This window comes from Ovis canadensis, chromosome 22 (assembly GCF_042477335.2).
Source record: "Ovis canadensis isolate MfBH-ARS-UI-01 breed Bighorn chromosome 22, ARS-UI_OviCan_v2, whole genome shotgun sequence".
NCBI lineage: Eukaryota > Metazoa > Chordata > Mammalia > Artiodactyla > Bovidae > Ovis > Ovis canadensis.
Window position 1 is genome coordinate 36,977,340 of NC_091266.1, and position 25,799 is coordinate 37,003,138.

General features: G+C 46.5%; 1 long non-coding RNA gene across 1 annotated transcript in view; it reads right to left on the minus strand.

The window, feature by feature from the left end:
- Window positions 1-2,685: 2,685 nt before the first annotated feature.
- Window positions 2,686-25,799, minus strand: part of LOC138427872 (uncharacterized) — a 60,943-nt gene continuing 37,829 nt past the window's right edge. Inside the window, exons 2-3 of the long non-coding RNA XR_011252208.1 lie at window positions 7,725-7,950; window positions 2,686-6,735 (exon numbers count right to left, since the gene is read on the minus strand). This is a non-coding gene — a long non-coding RNA (uncharacterized lncRNA). The remainder of the gene's footprint in view (window positions 6,736-7,724; window positions 7,951-25,799) is intronic.

Sequence of the window (25,799 nt, forward strand, 5' to 3'; positions counted from 1 at the left end):
GAGACACATGGATTCAGTCTCAGAGTCTTACTCTAGGAGGTTCTTCCATTAATCTCACTTCTGTGCTTCCTACTGCAGGGGACTAAGACTCATGACTTTCAGTTTTGAATGTCTTGTACAACTCATTCTCAAGAGGCCCCCTACACCCACCTCCCATTCTACTCTATCTAAGAGATTTGGTGTGGGAGGAAAGAACCAGTAGAAACTGCAGTGGGCAGGGAAGGGCAGATGGGAGAAGGGAAAGCCTAGAAAAGCCCTAAGTCTAAGAGAGGTGGATGGACTAGAAAGTGACCACAGAATAAAAGCAAAATTTCTAGAAGGTGACTCTTCAGCATCTTAGTCCCCTTACCCTTTCAGATTTTCAATCTCAGCCTCTTAGATTTCTTGGGCCTATTTAGGCCACCCCCATCCCTTTATTTCCCTCACTTCTCAGCCTCTTATCAGCTGCACCTCTTGGCCTCTGTAGCTCTCCATCAGCTTCTCAGTCCTTCACCCTTCAGCTCACTACCTGCTCCCACTCAGTATTTTCCATTCGACCCCCAGCCTAGAGTGCTGGGACTGGGGAAAATTTGAGGAGTAGAGACCTGGAATGGGGTGTGAGGGCCTAAGCCAGCAGCATCTCCAAGAGAGAGATGCTCCCAGTCCCTCCCAGTCCCCTCCCATCCTCTTACCCCTCCTCCCAACCCCTCCCCCACGGGGCTGCAGTGATTCCACAGTCTCAGGGCTTGAGGGTCTCGGGGCCCCTCGCTAATGTAAGGTTATTGTAATTGATATGAAGGTAATTGATAATGTGTTACGGTGAATAATGTCTTCAATTTTCTGCTAAATCCCATTTTTGTAGCCATCTGGGCTCCTCCAACTGCCCCCCTGGGACGCTGGGTAATAGAGAGTAATTATTCTCAAGTCATTTACTTTTTCAAAGTGTTTAGTGCTTATCTGTTTTACAATTAAAATGGAAACGACCCTGATTCACTTCCTTTCTTTTTTATTTAAATAGCACTCACCCCCCCACATACCCCCCACCACACACTTTCAGTCACACACAACCACAGGGGCACACAACACTCCAAGAGACACATAAACATAGTCACAATATCCTTGTACGAAGCAAACATGTCCACGTTCAAAGCAAAGAAATATATGTAAATTTTCTTTGCCATTCACACATAGGCACACATACACAACCTTACATTCAGACAAAGAACACAGGCTCTGTGACCCGGACATACTACCCTTTTGCCATTTTCCTTTGGAGTAAGAAGACTGGAGATGGGCGTTGTCAGGGTAAAGGGCAGGGAGATGGAGCCACCTTGAATGTATGTCTGAGTGTGCAAGGTTACGTTTGAACATGAAAGGTGATCATCTGTGTACCCACATGAATGTGCTCTGCGTGTGTATCTCAAAGTTGGGTTCATATGAGGCTAAAAATGTCCACGTTTAAAGCAGTAGTGGGAGAGCAAATTCATAGCCCCACTTCTGTGTGTATGGAGCTAGTGTTCACACCCAGTTACACACTAACCAAGAGCCCTGGCGTGCAGTCTCAGCTTGGACACATGTCCCCAGGAGAGCAGGGAAACCAGAATCCAGAGGCGTCTGGCCATGCTGAGCCGGCCCAGGGTGAGAGCCCTCACCTGGCACTGAAATGAAACTTGACCCATTTGCTGCAACTGAAAATGTCACAAGAACACAGTCCATGGGGGGCCAGGAGATGTAAGAGTAGGGGGGAGCTGGGAGGTGAAAAGACACCCCCTCAGACACCCCCACCTCCCTCGCCCCCCTCAACCCCACTAACACTTCCAACTGTTGGAGAACCTCCCACTGGCCTTCCTGCTGCCTGGCCCTTCACCCTCTTACTAGCCTCTCACTGAGCCCTGATTCTGGGTGGAGGTGTGGGGAAACGAGTGGTCCTCAATGACTGGAGCTTCTTGGCCCTCCCTTGGGCTCCTCCCCACAGTGGGTGCTCTGTGAACACATCACCCGTGGTGAGGCACTGACCTTGGGGAACCAAAAAACAAGATCATACATACCCCAGATCCTTCCACGGTACCAGGTATGACATCTTTCAGATGTCACAGGCCCAGGGGAGGGCAACGGAGACACTGTACTCAGGACAATCCGGCCCTCAGGTGACTGTGGAGTGGAGGTCCAGAGGTCTGCTTCTCATTATACAGAGTGGGACACTGAGTCACAGGGGCAGCCAGGATGGCCATTGGCCCCAGGCCATGGACCCTGACGCTTGCCTATCTGCTTCATCCCACACCTGCTGTCCCCTGAGTCTCCAGCTGCAGGCACTCCAGACCTCTCACACACACACCCCCACCCGCCCGCCGCTGGACACATGAGGGGCATGGAGGGCAGAGCCGTCCCCCACTTCAATGCAAGCCCAGGCCAGCGCCTGCAAGGCCCAAAGGACACCAGGTTGCAGGGTAAGGCCTAAGAGAGTACTATTCCCAGAATATGCCCCAGCTCACTCCAGCACTCCCCTGGGAAATTCAGCCACCCCCACCCCCCACCCTGCCCCCCTCCCCCCTCCCCGTTCTGTTTTTCATTTCGTTGTTTAAACTGGGAGGGTGGCAGCATTATGAGCGGGAAACGTTTCTTTTTGCTTTTTCTCATGTTTCATTTTGTGGGCCTCCTTCTTGGCCCTCCTTGCTCCTCTCTTGGGAGTCTGTCTGTCTCTCTCTCTTTTTTTTTTTTTTTTTTGGTCTCAAATCTCTGTTCTGTCTCTCTCTGCGTTTTTGGCCCTTCCTCCCCACGTCGCTCCCCCCCGCCATTCCCTGGGTCCCCGGCTGTCTGTCTGTCTTTCAGTCTGTCCTGCTCCAGCTTCCTCGGCTCCTGGCACTCCCGGGTTTCTCGGCTCCTCGGTCTGTCTCGGGTTTCCGTCCCTGTCTCTGCCTCGGCCCCTCCCTGACTCCGGCCCCTCACACCTTCGCGGAAAAGTAAACATTTAATTTTTTTTGCTGTTAATAGATTTAATGTTCATTTGTTGGTAGCCCAGGGGCAGAAACGCGTGACATTTCAAATAATTGTTGTTTCGGGGGTATCCTCTGGAGGGGAATGCGGCAAAAGTGTGGAGAAGATTTAAGCAAATGACTGTGTCAGCTTCTATTTACTCCTGACAGGATCGCCGGGGGCACGGCTGCGAGATAACCATTAGCGCGGCCGCCGATAAAGCGGGGAGGCTGCACTTCTAAAGGCTCCGTGGCCATTACGGGAAAGTTAGTGTGAAACATGTTAAATTATCCCCAAAGTGGAGGGAGCGGGGGAGGCGGCGGGGGCAGCGGGCGCCACGAGAGCCGACGCGCCTCCGCCGGGCCGGAAGCGAGGACGCGCCACGGTCGGGCCAGGCCCCGCTGTCCGCCCGCCCGGCCGCCACCAGGGGGCGGCCGCCCGCCGCCAGAGCCTCAGTCTTCCCGCCCAGAAAGTGGGCGGGTGGCCCCGCTAGCGCCTTCCTCGCGCTCGCGGGCGCCAGTCAGGTCCGCGTGGCTCTTCTCCCCGGCTCCCCGGCCCTCACTCAGCCGTCCCGCAGCCAAACCAGCCCAGGGCGCGAGGTCCTCCAAGAAAGGGACTAATTGTAAGACTCGAGACAGTTGGGTCTCCATCCTTTTAGGGCTGCTGCCAGGTCCTAAAGAGCTCCTCCAGGTATACGCCTGCAACAAACCTACAGTTGCAGAAGCCCAAATGTCAATATGACCACAAATTTGCAGGGCCCCGACTTCGCCTCTCAGATCTACTTCTAAGCAGTGGGGTGGCTCTCTGCAAGTCCTCTTGGCCTCAGTTTCCCAATCTGTGAAATGGGAATATCTGTCCCACATACCTCACTCTCTAGACTAGTGGGAACAGTGAGGGCATGTAAACGTGACCTGAGAGGTTATTAAATGCAGTACAGGTGGGGAGTATTGTTATTATCGTGCATTAGTTATTATGAATATCCTGCTGTGTCCACAGGAAATACCTGTGTGCAAGGCCACAAACCCGATGCACCAGTGTGTGGAAAATAAGACCTCAATCACAGCTCTCTCTGAGTTTGGGATGCATTTCTCCCAGCCCTCCTCATTCTGCCACTGTTAAGCTCACTTGGCGTAAATAAACACTTATGGGCTAGTGGAGGGAGTGCATCAGGACAGCCTCTTCAAAAGCGTAGTTACAGCATACCTGCACCAGAGCAGGAACAAAACTGAGAGCCCTGTGCTATGAGGGGAGAAGAAAGCAAAGAGGAACAGCTTCCTCCTTTGTGGTAATGTTATCTCTCAGACTATGTTTCTTCCCTTCCTTCTTAAAAAAAATTCTATAAATATATTGAGATTGTACCATCATCTGCATTAAATATTTTAGGCCTTGGAACTCAAATCTATGGAGCAGTGGCAACTCAGTGCCTTGAGTCATCATTAATACTGCATATTCACTGGTTTCCAGTACGCGTTCGCGTTTTCAGGAACTTGGAAGTTCCCCCAGCTCACCCAGCACTTTTGAATTCTCCCACGTGTCAGAGCTGCTGAGGGCAAAGGAAAGCCAAGACTACCTTAGCTTTCCTGGGGTTCACCATCAAGCAGGGGGACAGATTTCTACAAACATCACAATGCCCTATGAACACTGAAATGGAAGCACACAGGAAGTGCTGCACTTTCAAGGGGGCAGGACTTCCTGAGGGCATCTGGGAAGGTTTCTTAAAGGAGGTGGCATTTGATCTGGGGCCTTGAGGGAAGGGGCAGAGTTTTCCAGGGGAGAGAAATAGGCTGTTACATAGTAACAATAATAATCCCTGTGATCACTGCAAATAATGACAATTACAAGGATGATAATAGCACTTCTGTGGCAGGTGCTATATTAGGCACTTCACACTACAGTGCTACTTTCGACTTGTCATAACAACTCTTGGGGGAAAATACTATTATGTACCCCCTCCACCTGACTGATAAGGAAGCTAAGGCGCAAAGAAATCCAGTAATTTGCCCATGGCCACACAACCATCCTAGTATTGACACTAGATGAAGTAGAATGCCTTGCCCTCTCTCCCTGTCATTCCAAGAGCAATTTTGAAAAGAGGCTGAATTTGCCTCCGATAAAGGTCATGATCCCCTTCTCAACATCTCTTCATTCATTCAACTGTTTTCTGCTTGTTTACTAGGTGTTAGGCATTGGGTTGGCAGTGGGGGTACAAAAAATGAGATGTAGACCCTGCCCTCGGAGAAATCACAGTTCTAATGAGGGAGGAAGACTTACAAGTCAATCAACCACAAAGCAATGAGCATGATGCAGGTTGGAGCAGCCCAAGATGCCCTGGGCCAACAGGAAGGGGTCAAATGCAGGGATAGCAGGGTTCAGCAGGAATTGAGTTTGGGCAAAAGGAGTTTACAAACCAAGGCAGAGGGCACAATAAATGCAGAAGAGCAGAGATGAGGAAGAATGTGACCCTCTGGTATGTGGTGTTTGAGGAAGGCAGGGGGGTGGAGAAGGGAGGAGGTTGCATCATGTCCATCATATCCAGGAAAGGGGCTTGAACTTGATCCTTGGCGTATTATTTTCATGGAGTAAAATCAGGTCAAATAAAGGACTCCTCCTTCCTTCATATAGGATCTCAAATTTAAAAGGGATTTTTCAAACCTTATAAATATTAGAAAGTTCTGTGTTTTTTTAATATGGGCCACCAGCCCAAGAGGTGACCAGCCCAAAGAGGGACCAGCCCAATGTCATCTTACTTTAATAAGTGATCATTGGAATTTGGCACCATTTGCTTTCCCTGTCATAATGTCTGTCTCCCCAACAATGCTAGGATGTGGTTAGCTTTTTTCCCACAATGGAAATCCCTGAGCCCGCATGTTGATCCACATGTTGGCATGATGACAACTGGGGGTACAATGGCAGTGACTGAGTTGGTTCCCACTCGTTTCCTTGCACTGTCCTGGCTCACATCTCCCTTTGACCTCAGGACTCTCAGCAGACACTACTTTACCTTCTACCATCTTTGAAGAATATCTCCTTACTGGGAATGGAGGATAAACACCTTCCAGGAGGTAGATATGGGTTACTGCATTTCTTTAAGAAAGAATTTTCTAATCATCAGAGCTGCCTGAAACCAAAAAGCCTATCTCAGGCAGAAGCAAGTCTCCTACCCTGAAGGAGTTCAAGCAGAAGATCCTCAAAATGAGACTACTATGGGAGCAGTGAAATCCTTGGCCTCTAGTATGATTTGCAGGCCCAAGGCCCTAAGAAGTTTCTCCCCAGAGGAGGATGATTTCAGGCACTTTCAAGAGGGTTATCTTGACTGAGGAAGTTAAAAAATGATTGAGGTTGGACTCAGTGATCTCTTATTATGGGAAGGGGCATTGAGGACAGAGACTTCCCTCCCCAAAGGGTGTCTCCACAGCGATTCCAGCCTTATCCAAGGATCTCCTTTCCCCTACTGCCAAGGCCAAGGACTCTCCAGGGGATACACATCTTCTCACTGTCTTCTCAAAGATGAACATGGATCCAGCAAGGAGCAGGCAAAGGGAGGAAGATGACACAGTTTGTAGGTATAGAACATTTGATGATATTCAAGCTATATCAAGTTATACCACATTTGATGATATATTGTCAGCCCCAACACCTTTGATGTGGAGGTTTAATCCTGGGTGGTCCCTAAGGGGATTGGCACCTCACTCATTTCTATGCCCCCTGTGTTGAGTGCAGAGACTGGTGAACAGAAGGCACATAGGAAGCATCTTTTTCTTTTTCTTCTTTCACCTTTCCTTCCTACACAGGAAATACAGAGAAGAAAGACAAAAATAATGCCCACATAAGTTAGACAACCCCAGTTGCTATTTTAATGACCATTTACCAGACAACTCTTTCTGCCTGTAAATAAACATAGACACAGGTACATAATATGACACAAACAGGATCAAATTCTATGTTCTGGTCTGTAATCTTCTCTTACATAAAAATATATGATAGATGTCATACTGTTCCAATGACTATAGAGCTATGTGATTGTTGTAATAACTGAAGCATATTCTACTGTGTGATGTATTGAGTCAGTCTTCTGTTGATACACACTTAGGATATTTCTAGTTTTGCACTGTTTTAAACACACTGAGATGAATATATTTGTGGACAGATCTTTTCACATTTGTACGATTATCCCCTTAGGGCAAGTTCTTAGAAATGAAAGTATTGGATCGAAAAAATACACATTTTACATTTGGGTATATATTATCAAACCACCTTCTCAAAAGGTTGTACCACTCCATATTCTTACCATAAGAGGGTATCATCAGTCCTTTACCGTTTGCTTAAATAAAAGGGCTCTTTCTTCAAAGGCAAAACAACAAAACCCCTAATTCTTCAGACCACTTTGTATGTGTGTGTGTGTGATTCAGAAGGTTTAAGTAAACCTTCTATACAAATGTGGTTGTGTATCTGTATGTGTTCTGTATACAGTCACTACCTCATAAGCTGAAGTCCTACATGAAAAGTTCTCTGCCAAATCTTTCTCTGCCCCCTCAGTGCAGGGGACTCAATACATCATACAGGACTTCCCTGGTGGCTCAGACGGTAAAGCATCTGTCTACAATGCAGGAGACCCAGGTTCAGTCCCTGAATTGGGAAGATCCCCTGGAGAAGGAAATGGCAATCCACTCCAGTACTATTGCCTGGAAAATCCCATGGACAGAGGAGCCTGGTAGGCTACAGTCCTTGGGGTCGCAGAGTCGGACACAACTGAGCAACTTCACTTTACCTACTTCAGTGCAAGGATGAGGTCTGTTGCAGCCTTCCTGGCCCCAAGAATGTGCATCCACTGTCAGTCTTGCTGCTGTTCTTGTAGTCCCCTGGCCAAGGTTGTTAGGGAGAGAGTAGAAGGGATGCTCGACTGGGTTTGCTCATGGTGGGACTTCAAGTGTTAATTCAGACTCTCCTTAGAAGGTGTCTGACACCACAGCTGTGAAGCATAAAACTGGGTCTCCAGCTCTGTGTGGGGGAAACAGTGAACAGATTATCCCAAATCAATACATCTGAGTCAGTTGTGGATCATTCCACAGGTTAGGAAAAGGGGAGGATGACGCGGTTCAGGGTCTTCCTCCTTGTGGTGCCTACTTTACAGATCTCTCCACCATCCCTCTCTCCATATCAGCCCATGGTCAGTCTCCATCTCATATATATCACCCCTACACTCGCATATTCACATATAGTCCACAACCCATATACTTCCCTTAGAATTGTGCTCACATTCTCACAAAATTTGACTATAATAATTTTCACACCATTACACCCACATCCTTGCATACAATACATTCATAAAACTTGATGCTTATACACACCCACTTACATAAACACACCCAGTCACCCAATATTCATTCCCCCACAGTCTCACACTGTCATGCTTTGTCCTAAGGAAACCTAGTCACATGTCCCTCCTAGTTATTGTCATTTATATTATTGCAACCACAACTCTATACCCTACATCTCCACCCAACACTCCCCTTTCACACTCAGAGTCCCACAAAATTCACAGTCATACTCTCAGATCTTACTCAAAGTCTCTTGAACACATCCAGTTACCAGTCTTAGAATGTCTTAGCTCATCCAGTCTACCCATCTTATTTTACAGATGGGTTAACTGAAACCCTGAGAAAAAAAACTTGACTAAGGTCACACAATTAGTTAATGGAAAATCTGGGTGTGTCAATTCCGATCTCATGACCCCCACCCTAGTGCTCTTTCTCCAATGCCAGTGCCCCTCCCAGGTAGTCTCCCTTCCAATCCCCATGTCAGTCCCCAACACTGACTCTCAGCTCAGTTCAGTTCAGTCGCTCATTTGTCTCCAACTATTTGTGACCCCATGGACTGCAGCACGCCAGGCCTCCCTGTCCATCACCAACCCCTGGAGTTTACTCAAACTCATGTCCATTGAGTTGGTGATGCCATCCAACCATGTCATCCTCTGTCATCCCCTTCTCCTGCCTTCAATCTTTCCCAGCATCAGGGTATTTTCAAATGAGTCAGTTCTTCACATCAGGTGGCCAAAGTATTGGAGTTTCAGCTTCAGCATCAGTCCTTCCAATGAGTATTCAGGACTGATTTCCTTTAGGATGGACTGGTTGGATCTCCTTGCAGTCCAAGGGACTCTCAAGGGTCTTTGCCAAAACCACAGTTCAAAAGCATCAATTCTTAGGCACTCAGCTTTCTTTATAGTCCAACTCTCACATCCATACATGACTACTGGAAAAACCATAGCTTTGACTAGACGGGCCAACATTCAAATAAAACAGACAGCTCTTAAAGAGGCAGGCAGCCAGGTGAATGGAACAAGTATGAATCTGGAATACAAAGAAGCCTGAATTGGAATATCAAATACCTTATGGGGTGATGACAGGGTTCAGAGAGAATGTATATAAAGCACCTAGCACAGAGTAATAACTACTAACATTTATTGGACACTTACTATGTGCTAGGCACTATGCCAAGCACTTTATGCATTATCTCATTTAATTTTTACAGTCTCTTTAAGTGTGATTATCTCTTTATCACAGAAAAGGGAAGTGAGGCCTGGAGAGGTTAAATTGCTTGCCCAAGGTCACCCAACTAGTGGGTTTTGAGATTATCCCTCTCTGACTCCAAGTCTGGCTTCCATGAATGATATTGTGCTTTTTTCTTTGATAACAAAGGTCTTTTTTAAAAAAAAAACTGAATTCTTATTCTGTCCCAGATGCTGTGCTATATATACATAGTTTCTAGGTATCTTTATAGGTGAGAGAGACTGGGGCCTGGCAGATGCTCAATATGACTTTATCATTATAGAGAGAAAGATTCCAGCTTCCAAATAAAATTTAGATCTGTTTTGTCACCAGATAAATTCTTCAGATCATATCATCTTTAGTGGATTTGATCATCTCCATTGATTAGTTCATTTCAAACCAACTCTCTTTTCTTGCTAATCTGTAATTCCTTGCATCTTCCACCCCAGGGCATCAAAGGAAGAGGGGTGCTGCTGTGACTACACACACAGTTCCTTACTTCCACCCACTAGATGAAGTCATACTCAGGTCTTGCATACACTATTAAGGCCACTGTGGTTTAAGCAATTACCAAGAACATTAGGGAGTAGAGTGAAAATACCTGGGTTCCAGTTCCATCCCTTAGTATAAGACCACAAGAAAATTACTTTCTCTGCCTCAGTTCCTTGCATCTGCGATACTGGAATAGCAAGTCTTCCCTCCCAGGATTGTTCTGAGTTTAAAGTGCTGTAATATATTATTATAGAAAATCTGGCATACAGTTGGCACTTAAAATTTGCCACACAGAGATCTCACACACAAAGAAACAACACCACCACTTATGTCAACCCAAGCAGAGATGGCCACACAAACTTGTAGACAGACTTGTATAACACACCAAGCTGTAGATCTGCTCAGATCTGCTAATGGTGAGCTGCCAGAGTGGTTGAGAGAAGGGACTCTTAAGTAATCTTGGGCAGGTCACTTAACAGCTCTTTTTAACCAAAAATTTAACAGTTAAAGAGGTTTTCTTGCCTTTCCTTCCCAGAAAGAGTTAACACACACACACATACACACACAATGTCATTATCATATCTAAGAAAATTGTCAATAATTCCATAAATTATCAAATACTCAGTCTATATTCAAATATTTTTTTTTACATTTTGCTTGTTCAGTAAGGAACTAAACAAGGTCCACCCACAATGTATTTTATTATTATCTCTCTCTTTCCCTTCTCTTTGAAGAACCTCAGTCATTTGCCCAGAAGAACATCTTAAGGAAAATTTTTCAAAATTTTCAAGCTTATTTTTAATGCACAAGTATTACATGAACATATTTTGAGTTATTAAAAGAAAAAATAATGGAAGAAATCAGACATGACAGATGGAGTGAAATTCTCCCCTAACCATCCCCAACTCCAGCTCTTTAACCTGTAGAAGTCTCAGTTTTCTCATCTTTAAAATGGGAAAATATTTCATTTTAAAGTTGCTGTGAGTATTAAATTATACAGAGTTTGGAAGCCCTTAGCTCAGTGCCTGGCTCCTGGTAATCTTTCTGTAACAGTCGCCTATAATGATTTTTAGTCATTGTTAACATCCCGGCAAACGCAGGAGAGACACCCAGCACTGCTTGCGATCAGCACCCTGGACAGAGGTGGCGGCGGCCAGCGCCCTCCCAGCCCAGCCTCTACCACCGCCTGCTAGAGGATCTGTAAATAAAGCCGCCTGGCTTCCGGCCCGCCTGGCACGCCGCTGAAGGGGAAAGAAATCCGGGATTTTCCAAGCCGCCTGCTTCGGCAATGCGTCTGGCAGAGACAATTACCCGGATACGCTCCGGCTGGCCTCCTCGAGGCCCCGGGTCATTTCAGACTGGGCCCCTGTCCTTGATCTATGGAAGCAGGACCAGGCGGGAGTTAGAACCGATGACTCAGTCTCCAGAGTTGCAGAATAGCCACAAGGGGAGGATCACGGAAATCGCCACGGGAGGCCCTAGGAGATCTTTGCCCGCCACACGGCCCCAGCAGGCGCCCACCACAGCCCCTGTTGTCCTCGGGAGTTGTTGGGGGCGGGTACTGGGATGGGGAGAGCGACCTCCGGAAGCCGGCCCAGGGCACAATTAGCAGGGAGCGGAGACGCCCGCGAAGGCTGATTTAATTAGGTGACAGGGTGCCAGGCAGGGATGCGGGGGAAGAGGGGGCGGTAGGGGAGAGCAGGGTCAAAACATTTTGTAAAAATCTGTTTCACAAACGCTGCTGCTCCCCTCGGGGCAGAGAGAGATTACAGAGTCTTTGGTGTCGATCAAGGCTGGAAAGAGGCGGCCAGGAGCGTGGGGGGATTGCCTCCTCCTCAGACTCTCCCTTTTGTCCAGCCCCCAAAACAGTCCCAGAAGGCAACAATTCTGCTGGGTTGTGGGCCACCGAAGGTGAGGGGTGACTTGAGAAGAAGGTCCCTATAAGAAGGAATGAAGTGCTATGGGTCTAATGCACCCTCCCCTCCAATGCTCACATGAACATCAGCAGTCGTTTCAGGAAGCATCTACTATCCAAATAAAGCTATCATTCGCTGAGCAGGTACTCTGCCTTTCCTAGCTGTCTGATCTTGGTTATTTATACTCTGTGCCTCAGTTTACTCATCTCCAAAAGAGTAAGAACACTTCTAGAATTGCTGTGAGAAGTAAAGGATTACATATGTAATAGTAAGCACTTAATAACTTCTTATTATTACTACCACTGCTACTGCTACTACTGTTTTATTACTCTTGGGTGCCAGGGTAGTTGTATGACATCCTGTGTCCCTAATCCTGCAGTGACTATATGCCATAGCTATGATTATCCCCATTTTACAGATGTGGAAAGTGAGACTCAGTTTAAGTAACTTGCTATGCCACTGACCTGATCAGGGACAGATCTAGGAACTGAATTCAGGACTGTGGTATTAAAGCCTGTACCTTTCCACCATCCCATTGCGGAGCTACCCCAGTCCCCTACCTGTGACCTTTTATCTCAGTTGACCTCACTGGACCCACCAACATAACCATGCATGCCTTGCCTCACCCTCCCTGGCACAACCAAGCCCATATCCAATAACCACATCTTTGTGTGGTGATGAGTAAAAGGAAGCATACAGCACACTCACACAGACATATATGCACATGTTGCCAGAGACAGTCATACATGATCACCCTCCCAGGCGGTGATCAGAAAGATCCTCCCATACTCACATCACTCAGAAGTGAAGCAACACTCACAGAGGTACCTACCTGGCTCTGATCACATACAGAGTACCCCAGCACAAGAGAAAAGGAATTACTGCCTAGAGAAAAAGTTACATCCAGCATCACAGGAGAGATACAGTAATGTACAAAATAAACAAAGTATGTAGATTTTCACATACAAATAAACCAAAATAGAAAGACATGAACAATTACATACATCATCACCTACACAGGAAGATAGTTTTTTGCAAGACACCATTTATACAAATATACACAAAAATACATGGTTACAATATATCTACCACCACACAGTCACACCATCAATAGAGCTGTATAGCTACACACCCACTATAACATACACAATACACTCATACCTGAGAGACTTAGCCAGACAGTATGACACAGAAAGAAAATCAATCATAACCCAGTTCATATAGACACACTCCTCAAACACACCTACACAGATCAGTGATGACACTAATCTCACAGGCACATGCACACACTTGGCTCACAAGCATACACACACTGAGTCTCTTCCCAAATCCTCTGGCCAGCTGGCTTCAAGCCAAGACTTTCCTGCCTCCTAAAGTCTTCGGGGCTTGGGGGTCAGTTGATTCCCTTTCTTTCCCTTCTCCCAGCTGAGCCCAGGACAGCAGGGACAAAGTCCTCCAGCATATAAGGGGAGGGTGTTTCTGGACAGCCAGTCTTGGGGATACATTGTCCAACACCATATCCATTCCAAGCAGGGGACAATCACTGGGTCTTGGGGGCAGTTCTCCCGTCTCCAAAATTCACTCCTACCACCATCCCAGCCTCAGGCCCCCAGCATCAGCTTTAGGGAAAGGGTAAATGGATTAATCAGTGACCTCCTTCCCTGGGGAAAAAGGACTCACTCCTCAAGTCTGTCCCCCACCTGTTGTCACCTACCTGTGCCAGGTGTTCAGTCTCAGCAGCTCAGAGCTCCAGCCCGGGCAAGGTCCCGGAGGCAAGTGGGTGGAGCCTGGTTCCATCCTCTGCACGCCCCCCCACCACCCCCACCCCGGTCCGGTTCCCTCTGCAGCTGCCCCCTCCAGCTCTAGGCCCCCTGGGCAGGCCCCTCCTTCCCGCCGCCTGCTCACCCAGTGCTGCATCTCTCCTCTGAAAACCAGACTAGGGACTGGGGGGAGGGGGAAACATCCCAGGAGAGGAAGTGGCATCTGATGGCCCCAGCACCAAACCTGGGGGGCTGCAGAGGGGAGGGAGGAGCAGGGAGGCTTCTCATTGTGTGAGGGAAATTTTATTTTTAACAGATGCTAAGGCAGATGGCGCAGAATTAACAGAAAATGGGAGAGGAAAGAGAGGAAGAACATTACTGACTCCGGAGAGAGTGGACATTAAAAAAATAAAGAATAAGGGAATGAAAACAAGTTTAAGTGCTCTCTCCGGGGGGGTGGGGGGAGGGGAGGGGAGTTGAGAGGCAGAGAGGGACGGAGCAGCGTGGTGATAACCAGAGGCGTGAAATTACAAAAGTAAAATTTGTGGGACTCGGGAGGGGCTGAGAAGGCCCCAGTTTCATTGCAAAACTCACTCAGAAATTACTGATGTGATGTTTGAGCTTTTATCATTAATAATAATCGAGAGGGGAGAAGAAGACAAAAGGACTCATGGGCTTGTTGGGGGTAGTTTTGAGGCACCAGGAGAGAAGGTGCTTGAGCCATGGGGGAGGGGTGAGAGAAGAGTCATCTCTGTGACAGAAAAACTCTGGGAAATACAGCAGAGACAGACAAATGGAGAGACAGAGGCAGAATTTTAAAAAAAGGAAGGAGAGGAAGCAAGAGGGAAAGGGAGAAAGAAGGGAAGCTGTAGGGGCTGGGGAGGAAGTGATTGACAGGAGATGCAGAGATAGCGATTGAGACAAAGAGACAATAAAGAACAGAGACAGAGATGGGCAGAGGGAACCAGAAAGAAACAGTGTCAGAAACACAAACACACTCGTGGGTGAGGAAAGTAGCTTCAAAGATGAGAGAGTGGTGGTCCAAGTGCCAAAAGCAGGAGACCAAAGGAAGCAGGAGGGAGAGACAGAGGCAAAAGAGCAGAGGCCCAGACAGAGACAGGCAGGAAGAAAGAGGGAGAGGCTGGAAGAGGCAAAAGGAAGCCGAGAAAGAGCAGAAACTGAGACAGACTATGAGAGACACAAAGAAGAGTCGGAGAGACAGAAGCAGGTTCACAGCATCAGGATGAGGAAAAGGTGAGATGGAGAAAGGGAGAAAGAAAGACTGGGCGAGAGGCAGAGAGGGACAGAGACACAGAGAGGCTGTGGGGGAGATGACAGAGAGGGCAGGAAGGGAGGAAGGGATGGGAGACAAAGAGGAATGGCCGTTTATCTCTCCTCCCAAATTAATTGAGGCTACATCAGCCTGAGCCACTAAAACGGAGCGATTATGAATGGGTTAGTCACAGGTGGAGTTAAAGGCCTTCAGAGGGATATTAGCCAAAATTGAGTGGCTTTTAATTTCTTTCTAACGAGAGACTGTGGCTGGGGAACCAGGCACCGCCTCCACTCAGCTCCACTGCTAAACACGGTGTGGGGGTGGCCGGGGCCACTCACCACCTGACCTGTGTGGCACAGGCAGCCAAGTGGAAATGGCCATGCCTGAAACATGCCTGAACACGCTTGCAACATGCCTACAACATTGCTGTGATGTGGGACACAATGGTGGGTAGCCCAGTGGAGGGCTGGTAGAGAGGGGAGGAGGGGTCAGAGTCCCTGAAAGTGGCCAGGCCAGGGGGCATGGGGCAGGGTTGAGCAGTCTGGGATCAGAGGAGGGTGGGAGGGGCAGGTAGATACCACACTGAAAAGACTTGCCATTGCCACAGGATCTCCAGTGATCCCTAACCCCGCTTTAGGAAGATACATGCTCCAGGACTGCTTTTCTCCACTGTGGAGAAACCAAGGCTCCGAGATAAAAAGAACTATTGCATTAAAAACAAAAAACAAAAAACTATTGCCAGTTTACACTTGAGTGACAGTGATGACCTGAACCTTAGAAGATGAATGGTGAGGTGGAGAGAGCACTGAAACCTGAGTCCGGAGACCTGGATATGAGTCCCAACTCCCTTCCTGACTCCTGGCAGAACCCTGAGCATTGCGTCTCTTGCTGGGCCTCAGTTACCTCATCAACAAAATGAGAGAGCTAAAGTCTCATAATCGCTTCCAGCTCCAGTATACTATGACGTCTGAGGTTTTATCCCAGGTTCTCTGCTGTGTGCTTGGGGTTCAGGGGATAAGGTGTGTAACTCAGCGAGCATCTATGACCATAAGCTACGCAAACTGAATTTAGGGTCCCTGGCCCAGCAGGGTATAAATCAGTACGTATAGTGAGTTTCAGGTAGTGGGTGAGCAGATGGATGAATGTCTGGATGGTGAGGCCAGAGAAGAGGGTAAACTGGTGTGGCCTAGGGAGGTCCAGCAAGTAGGTGGATTGAGGGGGGGCTCATGAATGGTGGATAGAGTGGAAGGGTAGAGGGTGCTCCTAGGGAGGACACCAGGAACAAACGTGCCACCCTGGTTTGAGTTATATACATGAGTATATGGTGGGCAAGAGGGAGGGGGAACAGAGGGGAAATGGTGGGCCATGCTCACTCAGGGCTATGAGACTTGAGTGAGAAGTTGGACCTCAATCCTGTAGGCATAGGGTGGAGGGCATATGGGGGTTTCTGAACAAGGGCAGATGAGTGTTTGGAAATCTGGGGTATCTGGGGAAGGTCACTATGGAACAGGACTGGGAAATGAACATGGAAACAAGTGAGTAGGGAGGGGCTGATGTGATAGGGTGGGTGAACCCCAGGGAAGAGGAGAGAAAGGATCAGATAGGAAAGTGATGGCAGAATGTGACATGGTTTGGGGGCTGAGGGTAAGACAGGAGTTAAACGATGACCTTGGGGTGTTGAGGCCAGCTCTTTGTAGAACACTGGTGCCAATAACAAGGTGGGCAACGTTGGATGGGCGCTGAGACAGACACGGAGATGTTGGTTTCCATCCAACAGAGCAGAAAGAGGTGGCCGCGAGACAGTGCGGTCCAGTGGAAAGAGCATGCATCTGTGATAGCCAATGTTTTGTCTGTCTTAGCCACTAATTAATTATAAGACCTTGGGCAAGACACTCCCCATGTCGGGGCCTCAGTTTGTCCATCCCTAAAATGGATGTGGGGGTTGGTCTGGATTTTTTTAAGTTTCCCTCTGTGTGGAGAGTTCCGAACCTCAGAGACAAAGCTGGGACAGAGACTGGTAGGGAAACAGAGACAGGGATTGGAAAAGGAACTGGCCATAATCCTCCCTGCCCTCGCGTCCCCACAGCCAACAGCTGCGCCCCCTCCCCCTTGAAACTCCATTAACACTCAATTAGAGGGCCTAATGGGCTCAAGCCAGGGAGCCCCACCCCACCTCCTACACACAGTCCCCATTCCAGGGTTCCTCTGATGGGCCCCTGGGGAGAAGACTTCACTCAAATTTATGACTAACTCCAGCGGCTGCCTTGCCAGCCTCTCCTGCCTTCTCTCTCTTCTTTCTCCCAGGGTGGAGCCCAGAGGGTTGGGTGAGGCTGGGTGAGGGGGGCAGAGCCCACGATGGAGGCTCCAAGATGAAAGGGAGCAGGCCCTGGAGCAGAGGAAGTGGGAGGGGAGAAGTGAGGAAGCGCCGTGAGAGTGTATGAGAGAGAAAAATGACAGGCCCTGAATATTGGGCGCCCTCACTTTAAATCAAGATAAAAGACTGAAGTGGAAAATGAGAGTCCAGAGAAACCCCGGACGGCTCGAGGCGCTAATGGAAACACATGGCTGCCGGCTGCGGGCTTGTCAGCTTCCCCCGGCGCTGCCATTCCCGTCTGATAATCCGGCCTGCCATAAAATTAGACTAGCAAATACCTCCTGACAAAGATGCATGTTTCTCTCTATTGTGCCATCATAAAAAAAACTCCGCTGGTGACTCGGGGAGCCGCAAACTTCAATTTAAATTTACAGTGCTGCGGAAGGAAAGTGATATGCACTCAAAAATTTTAATAACCTATTAAGTTACGACTTCAATTTCATTTTATGAATATTTTCCTTGGGGAGCACGGCTATCACAGAGAAAGATAGAAATTTAAAAAAGATAAATAGTGCCATTAATCTCCAACATTTCTCTTCCATTATCCTTGAAAATTAGGAGTTATTTTTGTTCAGATCTTCATGTAATTAGCTCCCTCCACTTGATTCACTAGCCAGAAAATGACCATGTTCAGAAAATTAAAAATTTGTCATTAAGTGGAATTTAACATAATATCATTTATCTTTATCTATTCCCCAGCTGACAGCAGGAAGCCTTGGCTGCCGTACCGGCTGGTGTGTCAGAGCGGGGAGGGACTGCTCAGAGAGAGATACTGGGGGAGACAGAGATAGAGGCGGACGGAGGGAGAGAAGGCCATCCCAGAGGTGGCCAGAACTAGAGTGAGAAGGGACGGGAAGGCCTTGGGAGCTGAGTGTCAACCACCATGGGGAGGCAGAGGTGGCTGAGGGTGGGTGAGGAGGAAGGGAGGCTGAGGTGTGGGCAGGGACTTGGGTGTGGGCCCAGGACCAGGGCAGATGGAGAAGCTAGGGGTACGAGAGGAAAGCCTGAGGGGGACGCCAGTGGCAGTAGTCAAAAGTAGGAGGTGGCTGGTCGGTGGAGCTGTGGTAAGGACGTGACCTGCGAGGACAGAAGCCCAGCAGAATTTAAGGAACTTCTGGAAAAGAGGGGACTGGAGGTGGAGTGGGAAAGTCCAGGGATCACTGCCCTCCTCATGGCAGGGATAACTAGATGCCATCACCCTAACCACCATCTGGCTTCAAGAGAAGACAGAGTGACAAAAAGAGACGGTCAGAGAGGAAGTGAGAAAGTGATGAGAGCCAAGAGGTGGAGATGGAGCAAGGCCCCAAGTCAGAGAGACTGAGATGGAGAAGATGGGAAGCAGCCAACAGACTGAGAGCAGGGCCACGAAGCCTCCGGGTTAGAAGCCCCCAGACAAGCCCTTGGACTTCTCTCAAGGGCCGCTCTGTCCTCCCCCTCCCCCGAATAGCCCCCACCCTAGTCCCCTCAAGTCAGAAATCATCCAATAAACCATTCAAACCTAGTCCTGGGTGGAGAGAGCTGTGGCCGAGCCTGAGAGACTGAGAATTGGATAAAGGGATTAAACAGCAGCACATTAGTGAGAGATTTAGAGTGTAATAAACCCATTTCATAATAATATGTGCGTTGGGGCCAGCGATCCATCATCGCAGGAGCCTGTCCGTGGCGGGGGGAGCACTGACCTGCAGGGAGGGGACCCGGATGGATGGCTAAGGAATTTTCTCAGGGTCTCAGGATATGGGCAAGGGGTGCAGACTGGCCCGTGGGACCAGGAGGGAGGCACCAGGATTCTGAAGCCACCTTTGGCTCAAAAAGCCATAGAGATCATTGATGGGGGTACAGCAGGGGAAGCTGGGAAGAGGCCTGGGGCCTGACAGCCTGTCCTGTCCTCCCAGCCCAGAACCCTGGCAGTAGGGTAGAAGGATTCTCATGGAGGGCTTGGGGTGGGGCCGGGGGCGTGCATCCACAAACTGCAGAGTCCACAGCTCACAGCCAGGACTCAGCCAGCAAAAGATTCCCAAATAAGCCACTCCTTCCATTCTGGTTTTGTCACTTATTGGCTATCTGACCTTGGCAAGTGACTTCACCTCTCTGAACCTCAGTTTCCCATCTGCCCAATGCAGATAATTGGGACAGGAGTGTTATGAGAGTCACCTGAGATAATGGGTTGGCAATTGTTCTATAAAGTAGAAACTCTTGAGGAAACATTTTATTATTCCTGTGACTCCCCCACATGTGGCTGCCTACCCACATGCTTCCTTGGGATGTCTTTCAGCTTGCTTATTGTCAAGGAGAGCTTCATCTCGCAGATGGGACTCTGAGCTTATTCGAGGACCAGTAAGAAATGCTGTGCTTATTATATGATTGACTCTTTAATCTGACATATTAATAGGCAAAGGAAAACAGTTTCCTGCTGTTTATCTCCATTGAGGAAACCTGTATTGGCAACTGGAAAACGAACTTTTCCTTGGAAAAGGGATTGAGCAATAGGAATGGACCCATTAGATCTCAGTTGTCAGTCAAAATATTGCGAGGTCAGTAGGGACTAGTAGTAGGAAGACCTGGAGATGCTTAGCACAAACAAGGATGCCTTCCTAAGGAGAGAAATGCCTGGGAGCGTGCCTGCCACCTTGTCTTCCTTCCCTGACCCCTCAGCTCCCACTCACCAGGGCACTGATGATCTCCCGATTAAAGAAAGAAGTTCCAATGGCTTCTTTTTTTTTTTTTTTGACATTACATTTTTATTTTTTTATTTTTTATTTTTTTTTAATTTTAGTTTTTTATTTTTTTAAATTTTAAAATCTTTAATTCTTACATGCATTCCCAAACATGAACCCCCCTCCCACCTCCCTCCCCATAACAACTTTCTGGGTCATCCCCATGCACCCGCCCCAAGCGTGCTGCATCCTGCGTCAGACATAGACTGGCGATTCAATTCACATGATAGTATACATGTTAGAATGTCATTCTCCCAAATCATCCCACCCTCTCCCTCTCCCTCTGAGTCCAAAAGTCCGTTATACACATCTGTGTCTCTTTCCCTGTCTTGCATACAGGGTCGTCATTGCCATCTTCCTAAATTCCATATATATGTGTTAGTATACTGTATTGGTGTTTTTCTTTCTGGCTTACTTCACTCTGTATAATCGGCTCCAGTTTCATCCATCTCATCAGAACTGATTCAAATGAATTCTTTTTAACGGCTGAGTAATACTCCATTGTGTATATGTACCACAGCTTTCTTATCCATTCATCTGCTGATGGACATCTAGGTTGTTTCCATGTCCTGGCTATTATAAACAGTGCTGCAATGAACATTGGGGTACATGTGTCTCTTTCAATTCTGGTTTCCTCGGTGTGTATGCCCAGCAGTGGGATTGCTGGGTCATAAGGTAGTTCTATTTGCAATTTTTTAAGGAATCTCCACACTGTTCTCCATAGTGGCTGTACTAGTTTGCATTCCCACCAACAGTGTAGGAGGGTTCCCTTTTCTCCACACCCTCTCCAGCATTTATTGCTTGCAGATTTTTGGATCACAGCCATTCTGACTGGTGTGAAGTGGTACCTCATTGTGGTTTTGATTTGCATTTCTCTAATAATGAGTGATGTTGAGCATCTTTTCATGTGTTTGTTAGCCATCCGTATGTCTTCTTTGGAGAAATCCACCAGAAATTTACTAGAGCTAATCAATGAATATAGTAAAGTTGCAGGATATAAAATCAACACACAGAAATCCCTTGCATTCCTATACACGAATAATGAGAAAGTAGAAAAAGAAATTAAGGAAACAATTCCATTCACCATTGCAACGAAAAGAATAAAATACTTAGGAATATATCTACCTAAAGAAACTAAAGACCTGTATATAGAAAACTATAAAACACTGATGAAAGAAATCAAAGAGGACACTAATAGATGGAGAAATATACCATGTTCATGGATTGGAAGATTCAATATAGTGAAAATGAGTATACTACCCAAAGCAATTTACAAATTCAATGCAATCCCTATCAAGCTACCAGCCACATTTTTCACAGAACTAGAACAAATAATTTCAAGATTTGTATGGAAATACCAAAAACCTCGAATAGCCAAAGCAATCTTGAGAAAGAAGAATGGAACTGGAGGAATCAACTTGCCTGACTTCAGGCTCTACTACAAAGCCACAGTCATCAAGACAGTATGGTACTGGCACAAAGACAGACATATAGATCAATGGAACAAAATAGAAAGCCCAGAGATAAATCCACACACATATGGACACCTTATCTTTGACAAAGGAGGCAAGAATATACAATGGAGTAAAGACAATCTGTTTAACAAGTGGTGCTGGGAAAACTGGTCAACCACTTGTAAAAGAATGAAACTAGATCACTTTCTAACACCGCACACAAAAATAAACTCAAAATGGATTAAAGATCTAAATGTAAGATCAGAAACTATAAAACTCCTAGAGGAGAACATAGGCAAAACACTCTCAGACATAAATCACAGCAGGATCCTCTATGATCCACCTCCCAGAATTCTGGAAATAAAAGCAAAAATAAACAAATGGGATCTAATTAAAATTAAAAGCTTCTGCACAACAAAGGAAACTATAAGCAAGGTGAAAAGACAGCCTTCTGAATGGGAGAAAATAATAGCAAATGAAGCAACTGACAAACAACTAATCTCAAAAATATACAAGCAACTTATGCAGCTCAATTCCAGAAAAATAAACGACCCAATCAAAAAATGGGCCAATGGCTTCTTATAGGTTTGCAATCCAGCTCCATTATTTAATAGCTTGGTAAATTACTTATTCAGTCTGAGCTTCAGTTTCATCATCTGTCAAACAGAAACGATAAAAGGACGTGCCGCATAGCACCGTCACAAGTCAACGAGATGAAACGAGCCAAGAGTGTAGCACACGGTACACAGTAGGCCTTTGATAAATAATGGCGTGATTGTTTGCTCCTGCTTTTCTTCTTCTTGATCACAAATCCTCAAAAATCCAATAAATAATGGATTACAAGACATTAAGTGATACAATACTGCTTACAAAATGACTCGAAGCTCCTTTGTCAGGTTCTTGAGACCCCTGTTGCTAGAACCCAGATGCTCCATCTACCCTTCCTCATGTGGAAGAATGTCATCTGATGGAGGCGTTTTCAATCTGGGGTCCACGGAAACGTAAGTTCCTTTGAGGTATTTAGAGGGTCCACAGAGTTTTGATTTCAGTTTTGTTTAAGAATAAACTCTTTGAAACTTCAATTACAGATCACACGTTCACAGAAGTGTTATGAGTTGAATTTTAGCACATTAGAGAATGTGCGTGCTAACTGACATGTTTTCCCTCCAATGTCTAAAGAGCTAAAACGCGAGCCTTCATAACATGTGCTGGGAAAATACTCTCTTTCCCAGTTTTATCGATTGAGTTTGTTTGAAAAGGAGGACAGGAGGCACTCTACTAAAAAGAAATTTTTGAAATCATTAGTAAGTGATTAGTAAAGTAGAAAGAGTTACAAAAACCTAGGTTCCAGTCCCAAGTTTCTGAAGTACTTTGGGCCTGTTTCCTCATATATGTATGTGTGTGCATATATGTGTGTGTGTGTGTGTGTGTGTATACATGGACACATAGGATTGACATTAGGCTTAAGTAAAAAACATATATATATATTTTTTATATATAAATATAAGGGACTTCCCTGGTGGTCCAGTGGTTAAGACTCCACACTTTCAATGCAGGGGTCAAGGATTCAATCCCTGGTTGGGGAAGTAAGATTTCACAGGCCATGCAGTGCAGAAAAAAAAAAAAAACCTCATATTGTACTTGACAGAACTTTGGTAATATCAAGTGAATGCTTATTAACTATACACTAGGCCCTGAACTGAGAGTTTGCACTTATCACTGCATTTCCTCCTTGTACCAACACTGGAAAAGAATCTTTACCATTAATCTCATTTACAGATGAGGACCCTGAGGCTTAAGTAATTTGCCAAAGGTCACAAAACCATAAGCTGTGGAATTAGGTTTTAAACCTAGGCAGCTGAACACTAGATCCTTCCTTTTTAAAAACAGTGAGCAATTACTAAGTACCAGCCAAAGTTCTAAGTCCTTTTACATGTTTTATTCATACAATCCTCACAGTTACCATGGCAAACGGTATATCTCACAAGTCTTGTGCAATGTGACTTTCACATGAAGTGAAGTCTATTTCCCCTCCCGTTGAATCTGGGCTGGCCATGTGATTTATTTGACCAATAGGCTTTGACAGAAGTGACACTTTGTGACCACTGGGCTGAGGTCTTGAAAAATCTTGCAGTTCCATAATCACTCTTTGGAAGTCAGCTACCATGTAAAAAAAGTCTGAACTATCCTGCTGGAGAGGCCAGTGAAGGGACGGAGGCCCTGTGGGATGAGAGGCCCCCTATTGTTCAGTTGCTCAGTCGTGTCTGACTCTTTGTGACCCCATGGACTACAGCACTCCAGCCTTCCCTGTCCTTCACTATCTCCCGGAGTTTGTTCAGACTCATGTCCATTGAGTCAGTGACACTATCTAACCATCTCATCCTCTGTGCCCCTCTTCTCCTCTTGCCCTTAATCTTTCCCAGTCTTAGAGTCCTTTCCGGTGAGTCAGCTCTTGACATCAGGGAGCCAAAGTATTGGAGCTACAGCTTCAGCATCAATCCTTCCAATGAATATTCAGGGTTGATTTCCTTTAGGATTGACTGGTTTGATCTCCTTGCGGTCCAGAGGACTCTCAAGAGTCTTCTCCAGTACCACAGTTTGAAAGGCCCCTGGAGGAGAACTCAGGCCTTCCAACCAATTACCAACATCAAGCATCAGATGTGTTAGTGAGGCCAACTTAGATGCTGTGATCCCAGCAGAGTTTCCAGATAAATGAAGCTACAAGAGTGAACTCAGCAGCACCACGGAGAGCAGAACCTTCCATCATGAAAAAAAATTTTTTTAATCATTTCTGTTTACAGCCACTAAGATCTGGTGTGGTTTGTCATATGGCAGTAGATAGCTGAAACAAATAAGGTGTATACTACTGTTTCCTTATTTTACAAATGAGAAAAATGAGGCAGAGCGGGGTTAAATAAATGACATAGGATTAAGCCACTAATGAGTGACAAAGCCAAAGCTTGAACTGAGGCACTCTGAGTCCAGAGACCACAGGAATAACCACTATGGTGTGAGAAGCTGGAAAAGGGCCCCTCAGATGAGTCCTCACCCTAATCCCCAGAACCCACGAACATGGTAAAAGGGCCTTTGCAGATGTGATTATGTTAACAGTCGTGCAATCAGGAGATTATCCTGGATTATTTGAGTGGGCCCAGTGTAATCACAAGGACCCTCATAAGAGGGAAACATTGGGGTCAAAGTCAGAGAAAATGGTGAGGGGAGGCAGGCCCATGAACCAAGGAATGAGGACAGCCTTTAGAAGCTGGAAAAGACAAGGAAAGAGATTCTCCCCCAGAGCATACAGGAGGAACCGGCTCCATCAACACCTTGAATTTAGCCCAGTGAGACTTGTTTTGGACTTTTGATCTCTGGAGCTGTAAGATAATAAAAGGGTGTTATTTTAAGCCACTAAACACTAGAAAAGTAATACAGAGGGCCTCTCCCATTTTAAAGAAGCTGGATCCTTCCCATAGACAACAGCTAGACCAGTCTCCTTGTGATCTCCCATCATGCTTCATGCCTTTGTGCTTCTCTGGTTCATCAGAAAAATCTCGTTTCTCCTCATCTATTTAAGTAATTTCTACCCACTTCTTCCAGGAAGTCTTCTCTGATCATCCTGGATCACACTGCTCTGTCTTATCTCTACAGCACTTGATGTTTTGCACCTTCTCATTCAGCACTAATATCGGTGCTAATGTGTTGGCAGGCAGCCCAGTGACATTTTTATGAGTGTGAATCATCGAATCCGAGGACATAAGGCTGTAAAGGCCCTTAGAGAGTCTATCCCTTCATTTTATGGATGATGAAACTGAGACCTGAGGAAGGGAAAAAAGTCACTTATCCAAAGTCACATAGCTAGGGCTTAAAGACAGTCTTCTGACTTCAAATTCATAAGCTCATTCATTCAGTAAATACTTATCGAGCCCTCATGATGGGCCCAGCATTGAGGCAGGTGCTGGGAATCATTGACAATCATAAGGAGATAAGGTCTCTGCTCTCACAGGGGGGGTCTGATTTGGAGAAAAACAAACATTTATACAATAACCACACAGATATATCATCACTCACCATGATAAGTGCTAGGAAAGAAAGTTCCATAAAATGAGTTGTGGAAATGCAAAACACAGGGAACTATTCTAAACTGGAAAACCAGGGAAGCCTTCTCTGAAGAGGCAACCATCGAGCAGAGATGTGAATAATGGTGAGTAGAATTAACTAGATCTTTCTAGAGGTAGAGCAAAGGAGAAAAGTGTTTTAGGCTGCAGAATGGTGTGTACAAAGGCCCTGGGGCAGTGAGGAGCAGAAGAAGAGGAAAA